The 24,826-nt window shown below is 39.6% G+C and overlaps 1 pseudogene; it reads right to left on the minus strand.

Moving 5' to 3' along the window:
• Positions 1-21,659, minus strand: part of LOC133092062 (large ribosomal subunit protein eL8-like) — a 78,900-nt pseudogene extending 57,241 nt beyond the window's left edge.
• Between the last annotated feature and the right edge of the window lie 3,167 nt (positions 21,660-24,826).

Here is a 24,826-nt window from a genome sequence, read left to right on the forward strand (position 1 = left end):
GACCTTCTAGACCAGCTCGCTGGAAAGACAGTTTGATAAAATTTGCCCTCCAGGGTGCCTAAAACCTTGTATACTATGGTCATTTAAAAGAAGAAGGATTCTGCCAACATGAACAGACTGTCACCTTATTCTCTTTCTTGCTAAAACAGAGTCTAGTAGGTTGAATATCTGGATTAGCTTCCAAGCATGGCTCATTTACTAAGTCTAAGGCACTGTGTTAAGCATTTATAAAGAGTATTGACTAATAAACATAATCCTCACAAAGACCCTATAAGATAAGCATTATTTTTATCTGAACATTACAGATGAGGAAACTTAGGGCCAGGGAGTCTCAACGAAACAATCTGCCCACGGTGCCACAGTTGGCCACAGTACATGGCAGAGCCAGGCTTTGAAGGCGGGGTGTGGGTTCTAGCTCCAGCGATCATGAGTCCTCTATTATTCTGTCTCTAACGCAAGTAAAGTGAGGACCAGAGAAGTTAAGGAAGTTGTTGAAGTCACACAGCTGTGAAGAGATGGAGCCTGGAATCAAGTCCAAGTATGCAACACCAAAGCCTGTGTTGCCAAATCACCTCCTGACTAGTCTTGTGTGCTCTTCATTAATCTTTCATGATTTGAAGAGGGAAGAGATATGGGGATATATGTATATGTATAGCTGATTCACTTTGTTATAAAGCAGAAACTAACACACCACTGTAAAGCAATTATACTCCAATAAAGACATTAAAAAAAAAATCTTTCATGATTTGGGTGCATTGGCAGCCCCTTCCCCTTCAATGCAAGTCAGGATGTATCACCTTTCAGAGCTACACAAAGTGCAAATCAGTGTACAGATGGACGGTGGGCTCAGAAGAGTTATGGATAAACTTTTGATTTGTATAATCTAGCAAGATTTCAAGTTTTCATTCCCTCTCACATGATATAATGCTTGCACATGCATCTGCAATGCAGCTTATAAACACTCATTAGTTCTCCGTAAGGTGGCATTTCTGCCTTGAATATGATAATTGCAATTAATCCTCAGCCCTTCTGTCTTACCCAGCACCAACAGAGCATGAAAAAAGAAAGGAAAATGCCAGTGTTGAGTGACAGAAAGTATTAACTCAAGTAGTTCTTTTACTCCTGGAATAAGAAAATTTGAACCTTAGAGAGACTTATTTAAATGAGCTATATGATAACAGCATTTAAGGATCTGGGACGGGATGTTCACTTGGAACTTACCTAGTAAAATAGCAAGGATCCGGTTTCTTCAAGAAATTTCTTAACGCGAGAATTGGCTCAAAAACATGATAATTGTGGTTCTCTCTTTTCAAGCCAACAGAAATGGCTTATAATCTTAGTATCAGCTTCTCAAATACATGTGTTTTCAGCTTGCTTTACCAGCCCCAGCTGGTCTTATTGGGTAAGGTATATCCAGTCGCTACTGTTAAGCATCCTAGAGTTACAAAAAGTAAAAAGATGATAAACCCAAGAAGAAAGGATTCTGGTCATTTTTTTTAAATGACACATTACCTCTCCTTTTGATATAACTTTCTAGGCTTCCATCAAGGATTATTAAACCATTATCAAACCAACCCAATGCCTCAGAACATTTCCCAGCCATACACTAACAGTTAAGAATGGGTCTTCTCATTGCAAACAACTGTCCTTACCTCATCCTTGTCCTAAGCAGAGTGTCATCTCTTCCTTTGATGAGAATGAGTTATCCAACAGATAACTTAGTCTTTTCACTCTATCAATTGAGATAATTCTCCATTAAAAAGAGTTTGATTCAAATTCACAAAACTTTGATATACGCAGCCACCATTGAACCACACAGCCAAGATGCCATTTTATATATTAAGCTAGAGAGACCCTCTGTCAACCTCTCAATGTCTCGGTTTTCCCCATTACAACCTGAATACCGTGGGAGGTTTGTGGTAACAGAAATGAAGAGAATATGGACGCATCCTCGATGAACATAAAGGCATTCTTTACTTTCTTGCAAAAAGGTCTTTCTACACTCTTAAAAAGAGGAATGCAAGCAAGCGAGCTGAGCTCTAATTTTTCTTTTTGGGAAAATCTGGAATTTGATACCGTTTTTTAAAAATGGGCATTCCATCAGCCCTAATTACTGTTGGAAATGATTCCACTGGAACTACTTGGTAATTCAATACAGAGTTTCTCTCCAGACCACCAGTTCAGAATTGGCTCCAATGAGAAAGAATTCTGAGTTATTATCAGATGGCGTCTGCCTGCTAGGATGAGAGAGATTAGGGGAATTGATCAGTCTCCATGTAGGGGTGCAGGGCCATGTGAGTCAAATGTCATTAGTTTCAACCCTTCATCACTCATCCCCTCACATCCACCTCCCACTGCCCTCAGCAGCACCAAAGCCAAGAAATGGGTTGATATAAAGACTAAATCATTATTTTTGTTCCATGTGTGGTCCTTTCTTTCAGAGATATCTTCAAGGCCAAGAGAACTAGTGTCAACAGTTATCATTGATATGTAAGTCCCAAGAACTTACTTCTGCCAAGCCAGCGTGTTGGTACATGAAAGGTCAGATGATTGTATCTCTGGATCTTTTGAGAGTCTAAGGACTGAAAAATTTTACGGTGTCACGCACACACATATCAATTGAAATGAAAACAGATAAAACCATGAAAGTACAGGAAATTTAACGAAATACAGAGCTGAAACATTTTAAAATTATCTATTTCCAAAGATTTTTCTCATTTATGGGCATTCCTGCTTTGCTGCTGCCCCAAACATGCGCATAGGCTGCATGATGGATATTACAACAAATGGTGTGAGACCCAGCGTGTTGAAAAAGTTCTAAATATGCAGTCCAGAGACCTGTGTTCAAGGTTTGACTCTATGGGTCAAGAGGTAGGGACCTCGGGCAAGGCAATGAACTTCATGTTACTTCTATTTTCCAATCCCTAAACCAGTGATAATATTTACTTATTAGGATGTTGGGAGTATGATGCGACTTGCCATAGGGCACATGATTTGTAAATAGTATAGTACCATACAAATGTTAGGTTTTAATATTTTAGTTACAATTTAGGTCTTTCTCTGTACCTTATTTTGAAATAATTTTTAAAAGATTCTTTCTGTTTTTTTCCAGTTTGCTTAAGTATAAAATTACAAACAACGCTCAGCCATTTTGCCAGTAAACTTTTGTTAGATTCATTTTAATATACATTCAGTAATAAAATATTATTAATTAATGAATGTTAATTTAATACACTCTCTGACTAATGATAAATACTGAGAGCTGGCCATGTACCAGGCAGTATTCTCAGTTCGTTACTTACGATAACTCATGTGATTCTCATAACAACAATACAAGGTAGATATTATATCCATTTTTTTAAAATATGAGGAAATAAAGGTTCAAGGATGAATCTAAGATGGTGTAACTAGTAAATGGCAGAGCTGGGATTTCAACTCAAGCTACTTGTTTCAGAATATAAATTACTCAATTATACTGACTTCCCATAAAGTGTGATTTTTTTTTTCTTTAAAACCAGGTGAGGGAGACAATGCTATATCATGTTTTCATTTTAATATTTTCATTCATTTACTTGGTTTTGCATTATGCCAGCCACTGAGGATACACAATCATGTTATCTCTGGTGAGGGAAACAGACAAGAAATAAAAAAAACAAATAAGCAAGAAAACAAAGAAGAGATATATGCTACCAGGAAAATGAACCGGAATTATAAAGAGCGATTGTTTAGTTGAGGAAGACACCTTTAAGATAATGACATTTGATCCAAGATTGGAATGTCAAGAACAAGTCCACCATGTGAAGATATGAGTATTCCAGGCAGAAAGAAATGCAAGGGCAAAGACCTTGAGTTGAGAATGAGCTTGGAAAATAATTTCCAATGTAGGTAGAAGTGGTTACATGATACAGATTGAATGTTTGTGTCCTCCCACAATCCATGTGTTGAAAACAATCCCCAGTGTGATGACACTTTGAGGTGGGGCCTTTGGGAGGTAAACAGGTCATGAATGGGATTGTGTCCTTATAAAAGAGGTCTCAGAGAGCCCCCTCGCATCTTCCACCATGTAAGGTTACAGTGAAAAGACACTGTCAGTGATGAAGCTCAGCCTCACCAGGCACTGAACCTGCCAGCAACTTGGTCTTGGATTTCCCAACTTCCAGAACTATGAGAAATAAATTTCCATAGCTTATAAACCACCTAGTTTGTGGCATTTTCTTATAGCAGCCTGAATGGACTAAGACAGTAGAGAAAGGAAGAAAGTGGAGGGAGATAAGGAATAAGAAGTTAGCCAGTGTGCCTGGAGAGTGGGCAGGTGGGCAGGTGGAGGCAGACAAAGCAGGGCCTAGAAGGCCATGCTCAGCCCTGAAGAACAATGAACGACCAAAGTAGTGTTTGCAGTAGTTAGGTAATGTAATCAGATATTTTTGACATGCTTTGAAAACTTACTCTGACTGCCCAACAGATAAACAAATGGAAATCATAAGAATGAGAGAAAGGAGAGTAGTCTGGAGACTATTTCAAACAGCAAAGACAAGAGATGGTTTCCTGGTTTTCTTGACTCGGGTGCTGGTGATGGAGATAGTCAAACATGGATGGATTTGAATATACTTTGGATGTAAAATTGACAAGACTTGGCAGATGTGAGAAGGAGGTATTAAGGTTGACTTCTAAGTTTCTAGTTTTTATTATGGAATGAATATATCATTCTCTATGTGCACCAAATTGGGTTGAAAAAATTCTGAGTTTCACTGTGGACCTTTGAGGTCAAGAAAGGTGTATCAGTGAAGGATAAAAACTAAAAAATCTAATGAGTTCGATAAATATTTATTGAATGATTAAAGTAATTTTCTCTCCGTTTTTCTGACCATGGATCATCACCAGTTACATACATGCACATACAAAATTTTGACACTGGAAATGTTATGGACTGAATGTTTGTGTTCCCCCAATCTGACAATTCATATGTTGGAGATTTAAGCCCCTATGTGATGGTATTTGGGGATGGGGATTTTAGGAGATAATAAGGGTTAGATGAACTCATGAGAATGGGGCCCTCATAATGGGATTAGTGTCCTTATATAAGAGACACCAGAGAGCTTGTTCCCTCTCTTTCTGCCCACACATAAAGAAGAGGTCATGTGAGCACAGGAACATGATGATGGTTACCTACAGGCAAAAGGAAGAGGCCTCAAAGTGAAACCTATCTTTCTGGCACCTTGATCTTGGACTTTTGGCCTCCAGAACCATAACAATAAATTTTTGTTGTTTAAACTAACCATCCGATGGTATTCTGTTACGGCAGCCCAAGCTGACTAAGATATGAAATTAACTGGTGAAGTGGAATTTAATGAATTGACAAATTCCAGATGCCATTTCCGTTCTGATTCATCCCCAGATGATTTTATTGAAGATATCATCTGAAACCCAATGGAAGTATCTCTACATCCTCTGCGCGTGGCAATATTCAGAAAATGTCTACTCCCCATCCATTGGTCCCTACTTCTGGAAATGTCTCAGAACAGACTTTGTTTCTAAGATGAGAGAGGGAGAAAGAACAAATATTCACCTCAACGAATTAATCTCAGTTTACCCAGACAAATCTAAAGATAGATTCGCTGTAAGATACATTCCAGTATCAATTACCTCTGTTGACTCAGATGATTAAACTAATCAACTGCCTCTTCCTGGTCTTATTTACTAGTTAGAGATTACAGTAAGTCCCCAACATATGAACAAGTTCCATTCCCAGAGTGCGTTGGTGAGTCCAATTTGTTCGTAAGTCCAACAAAGTTAGCCTAGGTACCCAACTAACACAGTCGGCTATATAGTACTGTACTGTAATAGCTTTATAATTCTTTTCACACAGATAATACATAAAAAACAAACAAACACAAAAAGTAAACATTTTTAATCTTACAGTACAGTACCTTGAAAAGTACAGTAATACAGTACAACAGCTGGCATACAGGAGCTGGCATCGAACAAACAGGCAAGAAGAGTTACTGACTGGAGGAGGGAGAGGAGGTGGATGATGGTAGAGCTGAAGGATCGTCAGCCATAGGAGATGGAGGGCAAGATGCAATTTCACTCATGCCTGACGTTAATGGCACCGGTTCTGGTTCCACTGATGGCTGATTTCAATTCTATCTACCTCCCTTAAAAAAACGATCCAGTGATGCTCTTTTTTTCTCCTCATAGATGACACGGCAGCACTGGATCACGTTCTGAACAGCTGCTGCAAACTTCGTGTAATATTCTACGTTTGGGTTCTGTGCCTCAAAAACTAACAGTGCCTCCTCAAATAAAGAAAGTCCCCTTGCTATTACCAGTATCATGAATCTCTTCAGTTCTTCAGTTACTGCTTTCTCTTGTCTCTCTTCGTCCTTTCTCTGGACCTCCAATTCCATCAGGTCTTCATTAGTAAGCTCCTCGTGTTGCACAGCAATAGTACTGCACAGTAAAGTACACAAAAGCACAACCACTAGAGGATGCATGCACTTGAAAATGTACACCAGACACGTGAACTAACTTACGTGATTGGACATGCGAACACACGTTCGCATCTTTGAAAGTTCTCAACTTGAAGGTTCGTATGTAGGGGATTTACTGTACTCAGTTGAACAAGGAAACCTTTCTAATAGAAGAGCAGTCAGAAAACTTTTTCTGTAAAGGACCAGAGAGTAAATACTTTCAGTTTTGCAGACTAAGTGGTCTCTGTCACAACTACCCAATCTGTTGTAGAGTGAAAGCAACCACAGACAATAAAGTAAAGGGCATGGTTGTGTTCCAAAATGACTTTGCTTACGAAAGCAGGCAGAGGTCAGATTTGGCCCAGGAGCTATAGTTTGCCAATCCCTATAATAGAACATTGTTTTGGTCACATATTATGCTTTCAGATAATTTCACAATTACTTTATACATAGGGCAAAAGCTGAAATCATAAGTGCCTTTGTAATCGTTACAGGGCATAGCATATGTATATAAATATGTGGCTGTCTGTTAATATCATTCTCAGAGTGTCATTCACTATTTATCTGGTAAAAGTCCAATCTGCCTTCGGGAAACCACTCCTCCAAATTACATGGATTCTGGTGTGGCTCTCATAGTTTGCCTTCCAATAATCCATGAACAGCCTACACAGGCCAGTTAAAGCATTCCATTCTGCTAGTCAAAGAAAAATTAACTCAAAGATAAGAGCAAGTTACAAAACTTGGATTATGTATGCATACAGGGAGAGATAACTTTGTTCCTCCTCTAAAATATGAGGCTATAAAGATGATGTAATGTGAGACTCATTAGAATCATCTTCCAAAGCTACATGAATGAAGTCATCTATAGTATCAGCAAATGAGATCAATGAAATAAAAGAACAGAACTATCCAGCATTGCAATGACAGAATCTGAGGCCCAGGATCAAGCCTTCTGTTACAAAAACAATAAACTCCTCTTTTTAATACCTACTGGAAAGTGGATTTCCAATGCTTGTAAACAAAGGGATTTGGAAAATAAAATTTCACTACAGATATTACAAAATCACAATGAAATGAGGCAATTTCAAAGAGTAAGACATGCCAGTATCATAACTGTACCAATGGTTGACTTGATTAAGGAAGAAATAAGTAGTAATTTCCGGGTATAGGCTTGTAAGAAAAATGACAGAATGCCAGGCTGCTAGGAAAAAGTTTTATGACATCACATCTGAATTAATAGTTAAGTGCAGAATACTTCATAGACACAATGGATCATAGATATATGAATCATTCCCTAGTGTGGTATAACTTTATGGACAGGCAGAGAATGAAAGCTTCTGAAGTATTAGTGAAGTACACAAAACAGAAAGAAAAATAAAAGTGCAAATACACTTTAAGAATACAGAATAGTCCCCAGATATGAAAGTCTTCAGTGTAGCCTGACTGATTTTATTGACATGTCTAAAAGAAGAATGTTTTAATCATTAGGGGAATATGATGAGCCTTGGAAGCAGAGTAAATGAAAGTAGCAGCTTCCACTCAAGCACAGCATAGAGAGAAGGAATGTTTAACCTTGTAGTTTCCATGTTCAAGTCCTTTTGGCAGGCATTGCCAATATTGAGGCAATGACAAGGAGCTATAGCCCAGGGGACAGTGTAAAACCACCTCTATTATGAGATTATAAGATGAGATGAAGCCTAAAGTCACTGTGTATTCAGCCCATCTAATTAATTCCAATCAACCATACACAGTTTTTTTTCCTGATTTCGGCATACTGAGGAGACTTCAAATGATGCCCTATATTACTGTGGGAAAGACTTTGTCAATAGAGAGGGAATTTTCTGACCATTGTAGTCTTTAAATATTCAAATTCCAGTGACAGTGATTTCTCACTATAAATTGATGAATCAGAATTCTGATTTTATGAATCAATAGAACATGTTTGGCTAATGTTATGTCTGCCCCTGGAAAATGAAACTACTCTCTGCAAGCCCACAGAGTCCAATTTGTGAGCCACTGGAAAGGAGTAAGATCCAGACTCTGAAATGGTGAATCCTCTGAGCCAGTACACATGTTCCTTCTGCAGTCCTAGGTCCTTCACAGCCACTTAAAAGGGAGCCTGCCTGGTCTATCAACTGGACACTTCCTCAACAAGACCACTCATTGTTCTGTCTCTATTCCTGTGTCTCTTGGCTCTGTCCTCTAGGATCTTGGTTCCAGGCTGTAGATCATCCTGCCTTTGCCTTAAATAATAGCCTGTATTTGACGGAGTCGTTTTTTTTTTATAGTCTTTCCTGCCTGTGGAAGTACAGATGTCAAGAACTTCTCATTTTGTACTGTCTCTATCACTTTTAGCCCGCGTTAATGGTGTTTCTGCCAGTATAATTTCTTTAAAACATTGTGGGGTTTCTATGAATTATCTTTTGTTGCTCAAGCCATTCAAAAAACTTAACATTCACTAATCTCTTTGAGATAGACTTTCTTCATCCAGGGCCCCTTGTGAAGCTGCAGTGGGATAATTCCCTTAGATTGTTTAACAGAGAGTGTCTGCAAGGTATATCCTTTAGATGGTTAGGAGGCCTTTGCCATCAGAAAGGACCCCTGAGGCACTATCTTAAATCCTTTCTATAGTTTACAAAAGGTTTTACAGTCACACCATTAGCTTCATCCTTACTCCAAGACTATTTTCCTGATAGTGCTCTGAATTTGATATTTGCCATGAGTTATTTCCTTACTTTGAAAATCTTTTGCCATCTGGAGAGGCTTGGAATTAAAATCAATTCAATTTTCCAACCCAGAAAGTCATGGTTTTATTTATCTTTCTACTAAATTTTGCTTGAAAACTAAATATTTCCTTTTTCACCTTATCTCTCTCTTTTTCTACATCTTATGATGCATGACTAAGAGAAGCAAGTTGGTAGTTTGAATACTCTGCTTGGAAATTTCATTAGGAAACCCACGAATTTATTAGGCTTATTTCCTATTTCTATATCACCACATGATAATTTGAATACTCAACTGTGTTGTCAAACTTTTTTCCAATTTCCCATAATAATTTTACTGACCTTCCAGCTTTTATTAATACCTTCTTTGACGTCTTTCCAATTTTTCTTAGCAGAAGCCTCAAAACCCTTTCGTTTTCCATTTGCAACCTAATCTCAAAGACAGTGACAAGTTTTAAGTTTTTGTTATGGGAACACTCTGTTCTTGGGTGAATTCTGTTACAATTATCTATTGCTGCATTAAACGCACTCATAAAACATTGCGGTGTAAAGCAACAACCATTTGATATGCTCACAGATTCTGTGGTCATGAATTCAGAAAGGGCGCAGAAGGGATGGCTCTTCACCTCTCATGATGTTTGGGCCACAGCTGAGAATATTCAATTGACTAGGCATGACTCAAACGGCCAGGTACAAGAATCATTTAAAGGTTACTTCAGTTAGATGTCTGACACTATACAGGGGAGACCAGAAACCTGGCCTCAGTTGGGATTGTTTACCAGAACACCTATACATGTTCTCTCCATGTAGCTGGGCCTTCTTGAAACAGAAAAGCTAGGTTTCAAGAAGAAACATCAGGAGAGGAAACATTTCAAAAGACCCAAATGGAAGCCCTAAGACTTTTCTGACCTAGTCTTAAGAATCATACAGTCTTACTTCCACCATATCCTCTTGCTCATTGTAATCTTAGATCTCATATATTTTGTTGATATTTTTTCTGTAAATAGAATTCGAAGTGAGTCTCTGAGTTCAGCCCAGTTTCAAGTGGAAAGGATTTAGAGTCCACTCATTAATGTGAAAGCAGGAAGCTCACATCACCAAAAAGGAGGTCAGATGGAGATATTATTAGACCTTCTTTGGAAATATGTCATAGACCATTGAATTAAACTACTGAATAAGAAGGAAAATATGAGAAAAGTAACTGTGAAGCCACAAGCTTACGAAGAGAAGAAATGCCGTAAGCTTATGAAGAGAAGACAAGTGACTACAGAAACTAAAATTAAGCTTAGTATTTTTGGAGAATCACAGCCCCTATATCTTGCCACGAAATTCCATCCTTAGAGAAAAAGGTAAAATAACATACTAGGGCCACTACAGGATAATGTTTGATACCTTACTCTCCACAGGACTAGACGTATTTTGGCTTCAGCAAGAGATAAGGAAATATAAATTGAACTGGAGTGAGGCAACTCTCTGTTTTCTCTCCTGCTGTTGGTATGATAAGAGGAGACTGGTTTATCCTCCATTCAAAAGGCAGGTCACACTTCAAGAACCAAGTAAGACCAGGATGAAGTCCTTGGAAGAAAGAAAAATAAATTTGGTTGATCTGGTCAAGAAAATTTGGCATGGGTCTGGTCAAGATGCTATGGAATAAAGACAAAACTATTCAGTGGTAGGGATTGGGGAAGTGCTGGAATTGATCGTCAGTCATAGCAACACTCAAATCACAAAGTATGTGAACACATAGATATTTAGATTAAACATTGCTTATAATGTCTTCTTAGTTGGTGCTCTTAAAAGCTTTAAGGAAGCTATCCAGATGGCAAATGAGTACAGTGGAAAAAGCAAAAAATTCCCAGGATAGGAGAAGTTTGCCTCAATGTGCCTTTTGTAACTGTAGTGCTTACTTAATTATTCAATTGTTTATTCAAAGTTTTCCAACTTGGTGTTTCCATTGGACACAAAGGATAAAAGCTGGATTACACCACTGAGGTGAGATGGTTCCTCTAAATCTAGGCCCACATTATATCTGAGGAAGGAAGCTTGACGAGTCTTTCCTTCCTTGAGTTTTGTGCTTAATAACTCTACCATTCACTTTCATGTCCACTTGGTCAGTACTTCCCATCAGTAACTATTTCTCCACTGATTATCCTGCAGTATAGCTCTCGCTCTACTGTTTATACTGAACAGTTGACGATGATAATCAGAGCAAGACCACAGGTGAATGAGGATTTAACATGGAAATCTGAAATTGTATGTTTTTGTGGATATTTATTTATAAAACAAGAATTCCAAAGACATTGCTTGCCATAATACTCTGTTTCTTTTTCCATTACATCTCTGAGATTACAACTGTGTTTTTTTGTTTGTTTGTTTGTTTTATTCTGATGCCAAAACTGAAATGCTTACAAAAGAGCCTAGCAAAGTATGTTAGATAGATAAATTAGCTGAGTTCACAGTTCAAGTAGCACTTAAGCATGATTATGCCAAAGAAGTTGCTTAAAAAACTATACAGGACTCCCCCAAAAGCTATTATCCTCATAAATGTGTATAGAAGATGAAAGGTATCCTCACTAATAAACTAATTATACATAATCTTTTCTCTGTTATGAGGGAAAGAAATGTTTTGCTCCTAATAGCATTAAACAGTCATTAAGAATTTTATTAAGAAGACGGTTATTCAGATGGTACTCATCACTATTTTTAGGATGCATGTGTTTCCATATAAACACCAATGTTCACTGGAGTAGGTTCATTTGAAAAAGCAAAAGGCAGTAGAAGAATGTACTGAAACCCACAGCTGCTATCAAGGCCACACCATCTGAGCACATGTGCTACTAGGTCGGTAAGTCCATATAGATAGAGGTACTGGTCAGTGAACAGCATTTTATTCTAAGTTCTAGTATTCATAGCCAGTATATAAGTGCCGTCCTCCCCAATTCCATCTCTATTTTTGCCCTTACTAAAACATAGTCTCTAATGAATATTTTAGCTGTATCAATAAAATGCCTCACATCTAAGGTAAAAATGGTGGTTCAAGGTTGTCAGTCTTGGTATGGTTTCAGCGGAAATGAAAAATTCTTGTCAGTTACAAACCATCTTGTAGCCAAGTCACAGGTACAAAGAATCAAAGATACAAAAGAGAAACTTCCAGAAAATCTCTTTAAAATTATTATCAGGGTGTTTATGTGTTCTAGACATGTCCTTAAATACTTTTGATAAGGCGGTCCAGAAACACCAATTTAAAAAGTGGACAAGCCCAAAGAGTGGCAAATCTCCTGGCACATCACCTATGAAAATGAGGCGAAAGCAATGGTTATTCTACCCAGTCTCCATAATTATTGCTTTGTCTCTTCTGGGCCTGATTTTTCTCTCCATTCACTCATTAGTTTTATAAATATTTATTGAGTGCCTTTTATTTCTCAGATACTTTTCTAGGCACTTAGTATATAATCAATGATCAAAGCAAAGATTCCTGCTCTTGCTGAGTATTCACAGTTGGATCAGAGTAAAGTGAGGAAGTCATACAATAAACATATATAATAGATAAATCATGTGGTATTTAAGATGATGACAAAGGCTATGTAAAAAAGGTATTTGAAAATGTAGGGGTTGGCACCTAGTAGAAGTTTTTAACAGGGTGTTCATGATAGACCTCCTTGAGAAGGTGTAATTAGAACAAAGGTTCCAAAGAGTCAGCAAGTGCGCATGAAAAGATGGTCAACATCAGTAGTCGTCAGGGAAATGTAAATCGAAACCAGGTAAGATACTCCTTCATACCTACTAGGATGGCTATAATGAAAAGACAGAAAATAGCAAGTGTTGGCGAGGATAGGGAGAGATTGGAACCTTCATTCACTACTGGTGAAAATGTAAAATGGTGCAGCTGCTTTGGAAAACAGTTTGGCAGTTACTTAAAAGTTAAACATAGATACCATATGCCTCATCAATTTTGCTCTTAGAGAAGTGAAAACCCAGGATAAATGAAAACATAGGTCCACAGAACAACTTGTACATGAGAGTTCATAGCCACATTGTCTATAATAGCCAATAAGTGGAAACAACACAAATGTTCATCGACTGATGAGTGGATGAATAAAGTATGGTGGCATATTATTCAGTAATGAAAAGTACTGATAAACATTATGCTGAGTGAAAGAAACCAGTCATAGAAAGCCACATATTACATGATTCTACTTGTATGAAATGCCCATAATAGGCAAATCTATAAATATATAAAGCAGATTGGTAGTTCCCTAGGGTTGGAGGTGGAAGGGAATAGGGAGTGACTACTAATGATTAGGAGAAGTCTTTTTTTGTGATGGTTGCACAACTTTGTGAATATAAAGCCATTGAAATGTACACTGTAGATGAGTGAATTGTATGGTATGTGAATTACATATCTCAATAAAGCTACTTTGTGTATACATATATGCACATATATCTATGCACACACATATATGCACACATGCGTGCACACACACACTCACATAAAAGAACCAACTAGGTGGATATTTGAGATGACAAGAGTGCATTTTAGGCAGACTGGGCTGCTAGAGCAAAGATCTAAGTTAGAGGCAGAAAAACAAGGAGTGGCCAGCATGGCTAGTGCAAAGGGAGTGAAAAAATAGAAGAGGCCAGAGAAGGGGCAGGGAGCTGGGCCACGTGGCCTGGTATGTTTTAGCAAAGATATGGCTTTTACTCTGGATAAAATGGGAGCATTGTACATTTCTGAGAAGAGGCGTGCCATAAAATGTCATGCTTATGAAAGGATATCCTTGATCTCCCACGGTCTTTCCTGAGGATAGTATAGCAGAGGCCTTTCCCTTGGATTTGGGAGGCCAAGGATAGAAGCAGAGAAACCTGTTGGGAGGTTATGAAATAATCCAGGTGAGAAGGTAGAACCCATAGGATTTGCTGATGGATTTTATATGAGGCATGACAGAAAGAGAGAATTCAAGGATGACTCCCAAGCTTTTCCCCTTGGCAACTGGCAGGATGGAAGTACCAGCAACCATCTGAGGAAGGACATGGGTGGAGCAGGTGTGAGGTGGGCAGAAACCAGGAATTTAGTTTAGGGCATGTTGAGTTCTATATGCTCTTTAGAGATCCAAGTAGAGATATTGAGTAGGCTGATATTGAATAACATTGAGCCTTACCGTATTTTACCTTTTCACAGGAAAGGCGATGGGAGATCAAGGATATCCTTTCAAAAGCATGACTTGTATCATGGTGTGCCTCTTCTCAAAAATGTACGATGCTCTGATTTTATCCAGAGCAAAAGCCATATCTTTGCTAAAACATACCAGGACACATGGTCCCGCTCCCTGCCCCTTCTCTGGCATCTTCTATTTTTTCACTCCCTTTGTACCAGCCATTCTGGCCACTCTTTTTTTTCTGTCTCTAACTTTCTAACCAGAAATCGTGGTTCAAAATCTCTTTAACGATATTTAAACTTCCTCAGGAGCAAGGAAACAATTAACTTAGGTTGTACTCCTATTGCTAAACAAAAGCATTGGGTAACCCCAAGTGATGGGAAACATTATCCTAAAGCTAACATTGGTACTAACAATAAAAATAACCATGATTTTTAAAGCACATACTATGTGCATTCCATTGACACCATGTCTAATTCAACAGTTCCTCAGGAAAGTATTAAGATGCAGAAAATAAGTTACTAACCTTACCCAAATACACAAAACTAAATGAGTGGTCAAGCCACGATGTAACCACGAAGCTGTCAAATGTTGTCCAAGGCCCCCAGTAGGGGGCCTTGAAATAAAATTTGAGAAATACAATTTGAGAGGCCTGAGTTCTAGACCAGAATCTTGATCACTCACTTGAGACACCTTGACCAAAAGTGACCTTTTAGGCGTTACAGTTAAACACTCTGAAATAGATATAAAAACACCTAGTTCATTGGTTTTTCTGGAGTATATATGTTAAAATATAAGAAAGTGATTTGAATTGCTTTTAGCACTACACTTGTCCAAACTACATTCACTGAACTCATTGACGTAAACTGCATTGCCCTGGGTGATGCCAACAGCAAAATACTTCTCTGATGAAACGTCTGTCTCTGCTGCCACAACAACTTTGTGTTGTAAAGAGAAAAAACTTGAGAACAGCTGGCTCCTTTTGCCTTATTGGTCAGAAAAGGGGATTTTATATATATATAGAGAGAGAGAGAGAGAGAGAGAGACGGAGACAGAGACAGAGACAGAAACAGAGAGACAGAGAGAATGATGATGAATAAGAAATGGATAGAAACCAGGGCAAAGTTTAGGGGAAAGGGAAACAGCAGGAAGCCTTAAGACAACCGGCTGATTGAGGCATAAAATTAAGTATAAAGTAAAAACCTATTTCAGGAAATATACATTTATTTTCAGAGAAAGATTTAAACCGCTTTAAAAATTAGCAAGAGAAATATTCATGCTACTGGAGATTCAAAAATTAAAGGAAACTGGAAATCAAGTGTTACAAAGTTAACAGACTTTGTTCTATCGCTTACAGTAAAATACCCCAGAGCAACCTTAAACCCAGGGAACCAGCAAAGAAGAAGGAAATTAAGAAAATAAAAGAAAAAGAGGTTCTTAGCTTTGAAAAGACTATACAGAAGTAGGAAAGAGAAAGGTGTTAAGTCAGGAAACCATAAAAAAAGACAAAATTGGAGTGATAATTATGGGTATGCAAATAACTGCTTCCCAAAGCATATGTGGTAGGTTAAAATATTACTTTAAATAATGATTTAGAAATTTGTTTTTTAAAAAGCTCTTAGTGCTTATCTGGTGATTCTCTTTGAAAGTACTCCAAGCATGTCCAGAGACCGTGGAAGACTTTGCCCACACACCTAGCTGCCACATGCATCTCCAGTGGACACTGGGCCTCTGGTTATCTTCCAAAGAAGAGCCAGCTGACATTTTGTTGTATGGTCTTAACATTTATTTTTTGCTAAGTAAAATGCAAACAAATCATCTCTTGAGCACGGCAGGCCTCCTAGGATAAATTTGGCCTATTATACACTTAATTGATTCAATTTGCCTTTGATTATTTGGCTGGCATTTTCACAGAAAACAAGTCTAGTGCAGAGATGACCCAGTTCTAAAAAAATTCTTGCCACTTAATATAGAGCAAGCTGACAGAAGCAATGCTTACAAAGTGCCCACATTATGGTAAAGTGGTAGCAAATCTAGAACATTGGTTATTGTTAGCTTTAAATTGTTATTTGGTAATGATTGTAATGATTTTGCTAATATCTGTTGTGCTGAACCAGCCCCTTCCATCTTGCCTAGCAATATGGTGTGCAACTACTCTTTTCTATCTATTAATGGATGAAGCTAAATCTCAGTTATCTACAGGCATCTCCATGAAAGGTGACCTAAGTATAGCAGGCGATTATTTTTTTAGCAATTCTGTTGTAAAAAAAAACAGAAGTCAGCACTAGCTAACTTACACACAAAAATAAGTTATTGGAAGGCTCTCGAGGTACTCATTTAGTTAAATAGAAAGTTGTACAACTAGTTCTGGGAAAGCAGGTGCTACCCAGGGTGGCCCAGAGGTCTTAGTTTCAAAGTCTGTAGGAAGAGGATGTAAATGGCCAACACTGGGTTACATTCTCAACCTTGGGGGAGGAGCAGGGAGAGGAGATAGTTCTGGAATGCTGGTAGGAAAAACAACAGACAATGGTATCCACCGCCTTTACTCTAGCCCTTATCAGTGACAAGTTCTGTCCTACCTCAGTGCCTTTATAACTTGTTGGTCTCCCTGCCTGGAATGCAGATGTTAGCTTAACTGGTTCCATCACGTTATTAAGATTCAGCTAAATGTCCCCTCTACAGAAAGCTCTTCCCTAATTATCCTAATTGTAATTATCACAAGTACCCCTTTTATTCATTGCACTTATCAACTCCTGACTTATTATTTACTATACTGGGATACAAACTCCACAGGAGCAGAGATGGTCCTGAAAGTCCAGGGTGAATGAATGAATGAGTGAATGAATGAATGAACACATAAGGAAGTGAACTCTCAAGGTCATTGGAATATGCCTGATTACAGCCTTGCTGACTTCTCTGCCTCCCTCTTTGTGCCCCTTCTCCTACCCCAACGGATATAAACAGAAATTCTGAAGTCCATACTATTTCTTCTTGCTCTGAAGACTATTCAATATGGGCCAAGCTTGTCTCTGGGGCTTCTACTCCAGGAGTCATTTCAGGGGAAGTGGGGCTGATGCTGGGCCACGGCCCTGAGCTGGGGGACCTGAGCTCTGGTTCTGCCTCCCGATGTGTCCTGGGGAAATGACTCCAAACCGCCCCCCCCCATACAGTTGTCTCATCTCTAAAAGGAAGCATTGGGACTGGCCCAGTGGCTCTCAGCTGGGAAGCAGTACCAAGCCCTTGGGAGCATTTTATAAAGCTGTGATAGTTTGTTCTTTTTTTTTTTTTTCTTTTTATCATCAAGTATAGTCATTCCTACGGAGTTATATGTTGAAATATATAATACTGTGAGTTAATTTCCAATTATGCCTACTTCAAAGTAGAGTTAGGGCATTAATGTTTGAAATTATGTTTGTGTGTAGGTAGGTTACACAATCTATTATTTTAATTCAAGAGAGTAAAGGAATGGTATAAAAACGTGTTTTTAAAATAGGGAGCTTTAAAAGAGGAAAACAAATACCATATGCTAACATGTATATATGGTATCTAAAAAAAAAAATGGTTCTGATGAACCTAGGGACAGGACAAGAATAAAGACTCAGACGTAGAGAATGGACTTGAGGACACGGGAAGGGGGAAGGGTAAGCTGGGACGAAGTGAGAGAGTAGCACTGACATATATGCACTACCAAATGTAAAATAGATAGCTAGTGGGAAGCAGCTGCACAGCACAGGGAGATCAGCTTCGTGCTTTGTGACCACCTAGAGGGGTAGGATAGGGAGGGTGGGAGGGAGATGCAAGAGGGAGGGGATATGGGGATATATGTATACATATAGCTGATTCACTTTGTTATACAGCAGAAACTAACACAACATTGTAAAGCAATTATACTCCAATAAAGATGTTAAAAAAAAAAATAAGGAGGTTTGGGACTAGTGCTGCATGGCCAGGTGACTCCTGCAATGAAAACACAGAATGCATGGCTTTCTCCTTCCTCCTCTTCAAAGTCGCCTCAGCGTGGCATCATGGCCTTGTCTATTGCAAATCCTCAGACCAGACACACCCATGAGCAAAAACGAATGCAAGCACATCTTCCAAACATGGACATCAAGAGAACTGAAACTCTGGGTGGTGGCCCAACTTCTGGGGCAGATCTGCTAAGACCCAGGGGCCGTGGTCACAGGAGAAGGAGGGGGAGGTGATGGCAGGACAAGTCTGCCCACTGTTAATGAAATCCTGCATGCCGTCATGACAGCCCTTCTCCAATCTAGACCTCCATCCACACTTTCCCCAGCTCTCCTGGTCCACCGATGAACTCTGAACTTTATCTACCATCAGGATGCTCACCGCCACTTTATATTTTCTACTTTCAGACCCCTGGCATGTACTCTGGATAGAGTAAACGTTCTTGCTTTCCTCCAATGTATTCCTCATTTATTGCCAGAATGTTCTTTCTCAACTGAAAATCTCATTGAGTGTTAATAAATAGTGAAATCACCCAAATGAAGGACAGTAAAGAAAAAGAAACAAAAACAAAGCATCTTAAGATCTGCCCCACACAGATTACCTGCCATCTGCTGATTACAAAGACAACCCATGCTCTGGGACAGCTATGAAATGGTGTTATTGAATATCACTTGAAACTGTGTGCTTGCAGCGGGGGCCTGGGCTTTACTTGTCTGGAGAGATTTCCATTATCGTGGTATTGACTGTGCTATGATTTGATTTGTACTGTGTATGGACAGGATTCTTAGGTTATGGGAATTGCTTGATAAAGACTTGTTGGCTATTGACTGATATGAAGCAAATAAAGTATCTCATGCAGGAAGATGATCTTGCCCCAAACATTCCCCAAATGGTGGTATATCTGAAACGTCTTCATTTACACCATTTATCACATATCCAATACCAAACTTATTTATAGAAAGCAAAGACTAGGTGGTATAAGGCTTTTATCCTGCATAAATGCCAAATATAAGGCTCAAGTGTATTAATGTATTAGTCTTCGCCTGGAATCTTTTCCTTTGGGGAATTTCCTTCTCCCCAAGTCCCATGGTCAGGCTCTCATCACAGGGTAGGTCCATGACCCAGTTAGGTCTTTCTTATGACTTTCATTAGATCAACTGAGAAAGATCTGCTCATTTTAATCTGGGACTGTGTGTCAAAAGTCTGCTTGAGAATAAAGTCAACCAAGAGAAAACCAAAGAAGAGTAGGAGAAAGAGAAATGAGTGGCATTATTTGACCTTTGGATTCTGGCCTTACCTGAATCCCATGGTCATTTTGAATTTTACTTAAGTGAGTTTGAGTTGAGCTTCTATCACTTGCAATTAGAAGTAAATATTAACTAATACATATGGAATTAATACTAATAATTACAGAGAAATAGCTTTTACTCTAAACCACTCTCATTTTCACTCTTTATACTGTTGTGATATGAAAAGTTCAGTACACACAGATCTAAGCATTTAATATATAAATTAATCTTTAACATATGAAGAAAATTATTTTATTATCTCCTTTACAACTGCACGATCTCAGACAGCTAGTCATTTTCAGAGCTGTGATTCCTTCTTGTTCTCTGTTATACAAGTTTGCCTCCCTGAATGCTATCAAAACTTTGACCTCTTTCTAGAAGGTCAGGAGTCATTACCTCATTGCACAAGGGTGAGAATTTTCCAGCTCTTCTACACCCGTGTTCCACAAACAAATTCCTCTAATATTCACAGGAATGTAGAGAAATGGCTTGATGGGCTCTCCAGCATTCATTAGATCAGCGTTGAAATTCTGACTTTGCCTTTTATTCATTGCATTACATGAACCCATGTCTCATTTTCCTTTTCTGAAGAAAATGCCGTACGACTACTACCTACCTCAAAGAGGGGTTGTGAGATCTAAGTGAGCTAAAGTGCAGGAGGCATGGCCCATGCAGGTACAGGGCAAGTGCACAGCAAATGCCACTATCAGGACAAGACCATTTGTCACTCCAGCACAGCCCATCTCTTCAGTACAATCCACCACACCTGCTCCTATTTCTGATACTGTTAGTAATCACTCTGGGCCAGCATAAAGCTACTCCTCCCTAAAGCCTCCGAGTCTATTTTTCTCATCTCAGTCAGTCATCACACAAAACTTGTCATTGTACTTGCTGGAAGAATGCTCCAGAAGCCTGCCCACCACAGTCCTCAGAGCCCGTCCATGAATCCTCAGAGCTGCTAAAACAAGGAGCTTGTCCCTGGAGAGCCCATGCAGTTCCTCCCCTCAGTGTTTATTATCTGAGAGTCTGTTTCCCTTTTGCCAATCGCCTCACATGGTCCCGCTTAAATAAGGACCATCTGACTATGAAACATGCCAGAAGAAGTCACAGAAACCAAGTTCTTGTAGAGCACAGGATCTTTTTTTTTCCTTTCTTTTTTTTTTTTTTGGCTGTGTTGGGTCTTCGTTGCTGCACGCGGGTTTTCTCTACTTGCGGCGAGCGAGGGCGACTCTTCGTTGCGGTGTGCCGGCTTCTCATTGCGGTGGCTTCTCTTGTTGTGGAGCACGGGCTCTAGGTGCGCAGGCTTCAGTAGTTGTGGCAAGTGGGCTCAGTAGTTGTGGCGCACGAGTTAGTTACTCCGCAGCATGTGGGATCTTCCCGGACCAGGGATCGAACCCGTGACCCCTGCGTTGGCAGGTGGATTCTTAACCACTGCGCCATCAGGGAAGTCCCGGGAGTGGGATCTCAATAGGATTTCCCAACCCTCATCTAGTTGCTAGCACCATGAAAGGTAGGTCAGACCAAACCTGATCAGTCCCTTCAAGTCTGGATCGTTAAAACTAGACGAGGCAATTTTCCTAAGGCCACATAATGCCCTGGTCTATGTTTTAAGTGCAGGACGTGAAAGGAAGAATTAAACTATTGAATAATTTACTCAGAATAAAATGATGCAACCTCGGCTGGATCTGTAACAGCCTGGTAGACACACAAGGAAGGAACATCACGTGCCAGCCTTCATCTTCTGGAGCTATATGTCATCCCTGCCAACGCCTACGGATCCCTCTTCCACCCCTCCTGCCTGAGCTATCTACAGTTCACAGAGTCTTGCTCACTCAATTACTCTGTTTAATGCATCTTTGCAAAGGCAATAAATGAGTGCTTCTGAGAGCTTAGGCCATACCTGCTTTCATTGCTACAGCGCCCCCAACGCTGTGTTGCGCAAACCTTGCCCCACCCACCCCCAGTGCCTTCTGGGATTGATGGCCCACCTCCCTTGGCTTCTGCTGTCTTCAATCGCTGGGACCATGCTGTGTGCCGAGGTTCAATAGACGGCATCCGTTCGTGATAGTTAATTTATACTTTTTCCAATTCATGATAATGCTTCTAGAATTTGAAGAATCTAATTTGCATGAAATCTGTGAAGAATTCAGACTATAAAGGGCTTGTGTTTCAAAAAATATGATATATCAATTTTACTATATTAAAACATTGTAATATATTGTTAAATGTAATAATTATATATTTGTATAATGCAACTATGTAATAATAATCATTATATTTGAATATAATAAACATTAAAATATGAAATTATTTTTATTACATAAAATATAATATTTGTCAAAAAATAATTTTCTAAAACATATATATTTATTGATATTTCTGAAAATACCTTCAAATCTTTCATTCTCTCCTATTAATTTCTATAACTAATACCAATAACAGTGACACATTTAAGACTTTTACTTTTATCCCCTGTACCACCAAATGCTTTTAGTGTCGCCCAGCTATGGACTTGGACACTATTGACACTGATAATGAATTGTGTTAGTGCTCATTATGCTGACAAAGCATTTATGTACAGAATAGGTGCTAAAAAATTTACGGATATGAGTTCATGAGTAAACAAGTGAACCGATGATCAGCTGAATGGATAAACCAATGAATAGATAAACAAATGGATGGAGACGGTCCCCTCTCAATAGTAGCCCACACTAGGTGCCAGTCGCTGCATTAATAATGACATGGATATTATCTCAATCCCTTCTCACATCAACCTTAGGAGGAGGAAAAATTTAATTGTGTCTCAATTTACAAATAACTGAGCCCAGTTCATTTAAGTTAGTTGTGTGAACTAAAAAGGCCACCTGTCATATCACTAAACAAAGGACGTTGCAGCCATCAGCCACTACAGCTACCTCCCTCCCTCCTGGCACAGTGACCCCTGAGAGAACTCAGGATGGAAACGTAATGCCCACCATCGAATCATCAGATTGCAGCCACCCCTGAGGAAACTCAGGATGGGAAAGAACAGGATACTGGCCCTGGATGGCTAGGGTGCATATCAAAGGCATGATTTCAGTGAGCCCAGACTCTTGCATCTTCCCATACATAGAAAAGCTCTAAATTCCTTAACTTGAGATGTCTGGTTTTCTTTAATTAACAGTAATCTTTTGATGTTCTGTCTACCTGATCTTTGTTGCAAAAACTCCTATATATATCCTGGATTCCCCCTTGCCTCTTCAGAGCAGTCCCCCAGAGCTATCTGAGATGCTGTGTCCTGGGCTTAAGTCCTCAGTTTTGTCCGCCAAGTAAAACATAATTCTCAACTTTTAGGTTGTGAATTTTTTTCAGTTGACGCTTGCAGAATGTCACAGCTAGAAAATGGACTTTGTCCACAAGATTTATCTGACTCGAGAGTCCTTGTTTTTTCTACCACTTTAGTGTTTTTCCCAGTGTTGAACCACGATATATATCCCCCCCCCACCACCACACACACTCCATTTCACACCAACACAGAGTGACTGTGTGTCTCGGAAGGCACTAGGAGAATAGCTTAAAGAAACCAACTTCAGTTTCAATTTCCTTTAAAGCCTTGTAGTTACTTAATAATCCATGTAAATTTTGCCCTATATTCCAACATAGGAATGCATTTCATTACTATCAAGAGAATGTGGTTTTGCTGTTGCTGTTGTTATTTTTTCCCCAGATAGTCTAATAAAAATGATTGCCCCCACAGAAGGGCCACATTTTCACTGTGCATCTATGGAACAATCTCGCACCCACCATACCAACCAGAAGCACTCCAAGTGAGAAGCACGGGGGTCACCTCACAGGTACGTTTTGATAAGGGATCAAGGAATATGGCAGCACTTTCCATGGATAACTGACATCTGTGGGGTGCCACACTCAGGGGCTCTGTATATCTAAGACAGCCCAAGAGTCCTGAGATCCCGAAAAAAACAAAAAGCACAAAAATGGAAGATAAAAATAGCTAGTATGAAGTGCAGGGCAAAAAGATTTTTTGTTGTTGTTTATTTGTTTCGCTGTTGGTGAGGGGTAAGTGTGGGGTGTGTGAATGAAAAATGTTGCCTGCCATATCAGCAAACAGACGATGATGCGATGCGGTCATCAAGCTCTCAGCCACTGCTGCTGCCCCCAACAGTGAGCCCTGAGGGAACTCAGGATGGAGACAAACAGACTGCCCACTGCCAAGCGCTCGGCCCCTGCAGCCACCCCCAGCGGTGCACCCTGGGGAGACTCAAGATGGGAAAGCACAGGATATGGCCTTAGATAGCTGCAGTGCATATCAAAGGAATGATTTCAATGAGCTCAGATTCTTGCATCTTCCCGGACATAGAAAAGTGCTAAATTTATTAACTTGAGTTATCTGGTTTTCTTTAACTATCACTAATCTTTTGATGCTGCAACTATTTGGTCTTTGTTACAAAACTCCTATATATCCTGGCTCCTCCCTTACCTCTTCAGAGCAGACCCTCAGAGCTATCTGAGAGGCTGCCTCCTGGGCTTGAGGTCCTCAGAAATCCGGCTGAATAAAACATAATAATTCTCAGTTTTTACGTTGTGCATCTTTTTACAGTTGACAGGTAATCGCCAGGATCTCTTTTTCCCAAGGCCTGACGTGTCCTTCCACGCAGAGAGGCTCTGTCACTGTGAATTCCCACCTCCCTCCTTCCCCAGGAGAGGAAAGTTCTTACTGATGAGGTCCAGAGAGGAACGGGACATGGAGAGCCCTCCCACTTCCTTCCCCTTTGCTCTCCAGAGCCACTGTACCCAGGAAGTGTGGGTTCTGGTCTGTTCCACCATGCTGTGTTACGGTGACAGTCCCACTGCATGGGAATACCTATGATGGTCCAGCCCTCCTGCGACTGGTGGGTAAATCTGGAAATTCTGTGGTTCAGTTTGACAAAGCTCATTTCCCCCCACACATATGCCACATTCTCCAAAATCAGCATTATTGTAAATTAAGATAGTATTTTGTTCAACCATCTGCCTTATTTCCCAGTTGGTTCAGAACTTGGATAAGGAAGAGGAGTGCTATTCACTGGGCCCCTCTCAAGCTCCAGCTTTTTTGTGGAGGGCCAGAAACTTTCAGAAAGAAGGAATGGAATCTGTGGGTCAAAATAGCACATAGAGAGATGTAGATGAATTTGAGACACATGGCTTTGTTCCTTGAACTTCGGTATGTAATGCATGAATGGAAT

Source organism: Eubalaena glacialis, chromosome 1 (genome assembly GCF_028564815.1).
Source record: "Eubalaena glacialis isolate mEubGla1 chromosome 1, mEubGla1.1.hap2.+ XY, whole genome shotgun sequence".
Classification (NCBI taxonomy): Eukaryota; Metazoa; Chordata; class Mammalia; order Artiodactyla; family Balaenidae; genus Eubalaena; species Eubalaena glacialis.